The 7,540-nt window shown below is 43.5% G+C and overlaps 1 pseudogene; it reads left to right on the forward strand.

Moving 5' to 3' along the window:
- Window positions 1–7,540, forward strand: part of LOC100956341 — a 37,286-nt pseudogene that overhangs the window by 11,818 nt on the left and 17,928 nt on the right.

Genomic DNA, 7,540 nt, shown 5'->3' on the forward strand with positions numbered 1-7,540 from the left:
GGTTGCAGCCATTATTGTTGTTTGGTGGGTCCAGGCTGGATTTGAACCTGCTACCTTAGGTGTATGTGGCTGGCACCTTAGCTGCTTGAGCCACAGGCGCCGAGCCTTTAATGACTTTTTAAGACTTTTTTCTACATATATTATATTCATCTCTTTATTAAATAAAAAGATGATACACACAGTGATTTGAAACAATCAAACATTTCTGTAAAGCTTAGAAGTAAAAATCACAAACCCATTTTCACCTTGGCCCCACTCTCTCCCTGCTGACAGTCCCAGCGAGGCCGCCTCCTCCCACATGTGGAGTCCCCCAGCCACCAGCTGCTTTTCCACAGACCCCCCTGCTGCAGCCCCAGCTCCCGGCAGCTCGCCCCACTTAGTGTCTCTGACAAAGCCCTGGTGGAGTTTGCAAGAACCCTGACTTCTCTTGGTTTGAATCAATTGCCTCTGGAGTGACTGCAAAAGCTCTCAGGGGTGCTGAGCTGCTGGGATTTCCTGAAATGTTAGGGGGTTGTGTGAAAACTCTGTACCCTGCAGTCCATGCAGGAATTCTGGCTGGGAAGACCCCAGAAGATAATGCTGCCATGGCCAGACTTGATTTCAATCTTATAAGAGTTGCTCTCATAATCTGTATCCCTTTGTGAAGACAGTGGCTTGTCCAGATGTAACTGATGAGGAGGCTGCGGAGCAAATTGAAATCAGTAGAGTAACCTTATGGAGAGCCGCAGCGAAACCATGCTCGAGTGACAGTGGAGTGTGACCCAGATGACTACGCAGCAGTCCACAGAGAGGCAGAGCTCCGAGAGTGAGGATGCCTCCCTGGAGACGAGGCGCCAGTCGGCCTCGAAGGCATTCGCTCATTCGGCACAATACGAGGAAGCAATTTCCGATGACTTCAGGAACCAGAACAGTAAGGAATACCTCAGATGCCCTTGAGTAAGGAAAGAACCGCATCCAACTCTGCCCAGCTGCACACGATGAAGCCCAAGCTTCCCACCACAGCTCTGAGTGGAGCCCCTGGATTCATAAACTTGTGTGATGCTTTGAATGCCTGGCAGCTGTAGAAGGAGCTCAAAGAGGCATTAGGAACTCCAGCCGCTGCCTCTTTCAAACCCGTCAGCCCAGTAGGTGCTGCTGTTGGAACCCCGCTCAGTGAAGATGAGGCCAGAGTCTGCGTGGCCTGTGATCTCTGTAACACCCTCACTCCTGTATAGCAAGAGGCGCTGTAGGATGTCTTCATTTGGTGATTTGGTTGCATTATCTGATGTTTGTATGTACCAACTGAAAAAATTATATCCAGAGAAGTATCTGATGGTATTATTGCTCCAAGACAGCAAGAAGAAGGCTTGCAAATACTTTCTAAAAAGAAAAGTGGAAACTACTGCATACTTCAGATGGACCAGTCTTTTAAACCAGATGAAAATGAAATTCAAACACTCTTTGGTCTTCATTTAAGCCAGTGAGAGAAACACTGCTGTCATTGACAAGCAATGTTGTTACCAGGAACAAACATTTGCCAGCGTCTGCCCTCAGGGACCTCATCCTGGCCACCACTGCTGTCAAGTACACTCAGTGGCAGTGCAGGTTATTGGCGCTGGAGCAGGAGAGCAGCCTGGGATGCACTGCACACGCCTTGCAGGGACAAGGCAAACTGTTGGTGGCTCAGACACCATCCACAAGCGCTTCAATAAAGTTTAAAGCAGGAGTGAAGAGAGGAGAAATCGCCAGTGCCGTCTACCAACATGTGACTGGAACTGTTGGCGAGGATGAAGATTTGATACGGTGGAAGGCGCTGTTTGAGGATGTTCCTGATTTACTAACTGAGGCAGAGAAGAAGGAATGGATTGACAAGCTGAGTGAAGTGTCTATCGGCTCTGATGCCTTCTTTCCTTTCAGGGATGATGTAGACCTGTGGTTCTCAACCTTCCTAATGCTGCAATGTATTTTCATTGCTAAAAAGGGGTCATGACCTGTGGGTTGAGAACCACTGTCGGAGCTAAAAGGAGTGGCATGGGGTACATTGCCGCCCCATCTGGGTCTGCCGCTGACAAAGCAGTGACCGAGGCCTATGAACTGGGAATAATCCTCGCTCACACGAACGTTCTTCCACCCCTGATTTTGTCACATCTTGTCTTATGGTTTGCATACGTGCAGGTGCATGCGTGTGTAGGATTTCAAAAATCACTTGTTTTTCAAAATAAAACACTAAATATGTGGGGGAAAAAATCCATTTTCAGTTTTTATTTATTCTGATGTTTCTTTTCCTATATTTTCATTTAGTTTTCCAGCAAAATCATGTTGACTCTATAAAGTTACTGAAATACTTTCTATTTTGAAAAATGATAAAGTATTCTATAATAATTTTGGTGATTAAATGAAACAGAAAAGTAATGAAATAGAATAAAAATATTTTTTAAAAGAATAAAAATATTTACCTTGAATGTTGGAAATTGAGACAAAACATATCTGATGTTCAACTGAATAACTATCAAGTGGTATTTTGGAACATACCTGGTACTTCTACAGATTTTTTTAAATGTTGTTGTTATTATTATTTATTTATTTATTTTTGGAGACAGAGTCTCACTTTGTCACCGTTAGTAGAATGCCCTGTGGCATCATAGCTCACAGCAACCTCAAAGTTGGGCTCAAGTGATTCTCTTGCCTCAGCCTCCCAAGTAGCTGGGACTACAGGCACCCACTACAACACCCTGCTAATTTTTTTTGTTTGTTTGTTTTAGAGACAGGGTTTTACTCTTGCTCAAGCTGGTCTTGAACTTCTGAGCTCAAGTGATCTGTCTGCCTTGGCCTCCCAGACTGTGAGCCACTGCACCTGGCCTAGATTTTTTTTTTCCTTTTGAGACACAGCCTCAAGCTGTCCCTCTGGGTAGAGTACGTGACATCACAGCTCAGCAATCTCCAACTCCTGGGTTGAAGTGATTCTCCTGCCTCGGCCTCCCAAGTAGATGGGATTACAGGCGCCTGCCACAACGCCTGGCAATTTTTTTGGTTGCAGCTGTCATTGTTTGGTTGGCCTGGGCTGGATTTGAACCCACCAGCTCAGGTGTATGTGGCTGGCACCTTAGCCATTTGAGATACAAGTGCTGAGCCGATATTTTTTTTTTAACAGCGCAACTGGTTATTGGGCTTATTTCACTCCTGAATTCATTTTGCCCAATAAGGACATATCATTACTACTAATTGAGCATTGGTTATATATATTGAATATTGAAATCTTGAAATGTTGGATGATATATTGAATACTGAAATATATGTCATTCCCAATTATGAACACTTAGCCGGCAAAGGTCCTTCTATGAACTGTATGAATGGTTCATTATACACACTTCAGTTTTCTTTTTCTGCTACCTCGAGGTTCTGATAGCAACCTGACTATCCGTGAAGATAGCACCACCTATCGGCTATCACCCACGGCCCACTGAGTATTTGACTCCCTTTTTTCTCAGAGTCACCGTGGCCCTGCCATGCTTGAGTCCTTCCAATCTAGGAATCAGTTTATGTCACCTAAGACTGTCACACACATCCACACATCGTTTTTAAGCCTCTTTCTTTTTACACTTCTCTTCTGAGCCTGCCTGTTTACCTAGTTGGGTCTCTGTCTTTCGCTTTTTCTCTTTTCTTTAATATAACGCTTCTGCTTGACCGCTTCTATTCTCCTCTCTTATTTTCTTAAGAGATTAAGTTTTTTTTCTTTTTCTCTTTTTCCCTCCTAAAACTAATTTGGAAGTTATATATTTTTCTCTGCATCCTTTCAAGAGTTGTCATTAAAATATTTTTAAGGGAATGTTTCGTTTTGTTACCATTCCATCTTTGTCTTTACATTTGGATTTTATTTCATCAAAATTTTGAAAATCACTTACTTGAAACTGTCAACTATTTCCTCATGAGCCTTACATCTCTCCTCCCTTCCCCTGAAACGATCATTTACATTTCTTTGTCCTGGTCACACTGGCATCTATTTCCATGTCTCCAAAGAACATTCATTTGCTTACAATTCTCAGTTTTCCAGTTGGGGGTATTATCTATTGATTTCCCATTGTAGAAGACAACAGCTACCACCTTCCCTCTCCGCACCAAGACAATATAGTCAGAGTGGGTTTGGTCTCAATATCGATCAGTATGTTTACATTAACGTGACTCTGCTTAAAGTATTCAAAGCTGAGCCATGTAGGAAACCAAGATTAACTTTTCTTTTCTGAATAGTGCTTGCCTGGAGCAAACTGCCTTTTTTCATCATTTGTTTAGTTTTCTATGTACTTGCCACTAATTTAATCTAAATTCTTTGCCAGTGTTCTATTTTTTTTTTTTTTTTTTTAGAGACAGAGTTGCACTTTGTTGCCCTCTGTAGGGTGCTGTGGCATCACAGCTCACAGCAACCTCCAACTCCTGGACTTAGGCAATTCTCTTGCCTCAGCCTCTGAGTAACTGGGACTACAGGCGCCTGCCACAACGCCTGGCAATTTTTTTGTTGCAGTTTGGCCGGGGCCCACCACCAGTTTGAACCCATCACCCTCAGTATATGGGGCCAGCGTCCTACCCACTGAGTCACAGGCGTCCCCTTTGCCAGTATTCTAAATCTTCTCTTGAGATGTTCAGATGTATTTCTTTCCTCTTCCTGGTGAAATATCTTTCCGAGTCTTCTGAGGGCTTCTCTTTCCATCTTTCTGCCTGATGCACAGGACACACAGTGTGACCTTGGGTTGCTCTCTCACCATCATTTGGGCCTTACCGTCTTCACTATTGCAGGTGCATCTCCTGTCCTGTATGCCTGGCCTTCTTTCTTGTTTTAATTTTTTGTTTGGGGTAAGGTGGAAAGTCGGCAGTTTAGTTAGAGAACCCCTGGTTTCATTTCCTTGGAGGCTGATCAAATAAGATCCTTTCAATCTCCCATCTGAAGAGTCGGTCTGCTACAAGTATTTTGGAGCTGGGTTGAGCAAGATAGTTGGGGTGGAGAGGGCTTGGCACTTGATATGCATACATTTTCTTAATCTTGCATATTTCAGTAAGGTACTCCCACTTCAGCCTTGCTCAGGCTCCCCAGGCCAGAAACCTGTTTACTTCCCCCTCTAAATGTGCCTTTCAGGTAAGGAGAAGCAGCAGTATAGCTTCTGATGGTCAGCAGGGAGCAAGTGAGCTGTTTCTTTTTAAAACAGAGTCTTACTCTGTCACCTTGGGTAGAGTGCTGTGGCATCACAGCTCACAGCAACCTCAAACTTGGGCTCAAATGATCCTCTTGCCTCATCCTGCTGAGTAGCTGGGACCTCAGGCACCTCGCGCAGCACCTAGTTTTCCTATTTTTAGGAGAGATGGGGTCTCCCTTTTACTCAGGCTGGTCTCAAACTCCTGAGCTCAGGAAATACATCCATGTCAGCCTCCCAGAGTGGTAGGATTACAGGCGTGAGCCATCAGGCCTGCCTACTTGACTGTTTCTTAAATAAGCCTCCGACGAACCATCCTTCTTTCAGTCTCTTCACTCTACTTTCAGAAGAAGCTGATGCTGCCAGTTCCTAAGACTGGGAATCCATCAAGGAAAGGTTCTTTTCTATTTGTTTTCCATCATAGAGTAATATACTACATGTCAGGGCCAAGGCTTTAAGTTAAAATAAAATAAAACAAAGCCGTTGGGGCTCGGTGCCCGTAACTCAGTGGTTATGGGGCCAGCTATAGACACCGGGGCTGGCAGATTCCAGCCCGGCTTAGTGTAAAGCCCGTTGCTTCTTGGCTTTCCTGCTGTGGGCTTAGTAATTTAAATTTGGGGGTCTGCTAAGTCTTTTATCACTCATCCATCATTTTCCAAGTTTCTAAAATTTTGTTATAACTATGTCTTCTCCCACATAGGCCTGAAAATATGCACTGTCATTTGGGGAGGACCAAATTTGATGCATGTGTTAAACTTACTCCCCACACCTGGGAGCACCATTAAGTTTTTAACAAGCATAATTTCACATAATGAAGTCTAATTTTAATGAATATCTTTCCCCTTTACCTCAAAAATACAAAGCCTTTAGAGACCTAGTAATTAATACTAATTACCTCATATTCCCTATTAATGATTATTATTTAAATTCTACTTTTTAGTTTAACCCCTTCTCCAAATCAGCCATCCTTTCACCCATTGTTGTTGTTTATAAGTGCTCGTTTATTTTTATTTGTTTATTTATTTTTGAGACAGAGTTTCACTTTGTCATCCTCAGTAGAGTGCTATGGCATCACAGCTCACGGCAACCTCAAACTCTTGGGCTTAAGTGATTCTCTTGCCTTGGCCTTTCAAGTAGCTGGGACTATAGGCACCTGCCACAACGCTTGGCTATTTTTTTTTTAATTATAATTGTCATTGTTGTTTAGCAGGCCCGGGCCAGGCTCAAACTTACCAGACCAGGTGTATGTGGCTGGCCCCAAAACCACTGAGTTACAGGCGCTGAGCCCCAGTGGCTTTATTTTATTTTATTTTAACTTAAAGCCTTGGCCCTGACATATAGTATATTACTCTAAGATGGAAAACAAATAGATAAGAACCTTTCCTTGATGGATACGATGAACACCAAGCTCTTTCTTCTAGGCTGCATCTAACAATTCTCTTCTTAAGCTAATAGGCATTGTTCCAACAAACTAGCCTGGTTTTGATTTGGATGGCAGGACTCAAAAACAACAGCAACAACCAAAAAACGCATTTGATTTAGAAGTTAAGTTCAACAAACAAGAGAGGCAGGCACTACACAACAGTAACAGCAACAACAGCTAAGGTAACATGTAATAATAGCACATTAACTGTTTAGATTTTTGATAATTATATCTAAAGATGCTCCTCAGTTTTTTATATTCCAAAAGAATGCCTCTGGTGACTTCTTACAGGGTTCTGGAGAACACTAGAAAAGAATTTACAAATTAAACTTTTTAACTTTAAGGGCTGGTCCAAACGCTACACATGCAACTGTTACAATTCAGGTGTATACAAACAAGCAAACTTGTTGCATTTCTTAGTTATAAAATAGGGAGGCAGGCAGCGCCCATAGCTCAGTGGGTAGGGCGCTGGCCACATACACCAAGGCTGGTGGGTTGGAACCAGGTCCCAGCCACCTAAACAACAATGACAACTGCAACAACAACCAAAAAAATAGCAGGCTTGGTGCCCATAGCACAGTGGTTTCGCCAGCCACATACACCAAGGGTGGTGGGTTCAAACCCAGCCCAGACCAGCTAAACTTCAACAAAAAAATAGCCAGGCGCTGTGGCAGGCACCTGTAGTCCCAACTACTTGGGAGGCTGAGGTAGGAGAATCACTTAAGCCCAAAACTTTGAGGTTGCTGTGAGCTGTGACGCCATAGCACTCTACCGAGAGTGACATAGTGAGACTCTGTCTCAAAAAAAAAAAAAAGTTAGTCAGCGGCAGCAGTCGCTTACACCCACAATCCAAGCACTCTGGGAGGTTGAGGCTAGTGGATTGCTTGAGCTCAGGAATTTGAGACCAGCCTGAGCAAGAGTGAGACACCCTCATGCACCCCGTCTCTGCTAAAAATAT

This window comes from Otolemur garnettii, unplaced genomic scaffold, assembly GCF_000181295.1.
Source record: "Otolemur garnettii isolate 467f Iridium unplaced genomic scaffold, OtoGar3 scaffold00008, whole genome shotgun sequence".
Lineage (NCBI taxonomy): Eukaryota > Metazoa > Chordata > Mammalia > Primates > Galagidae > Otolemur > Otolemur garnettii.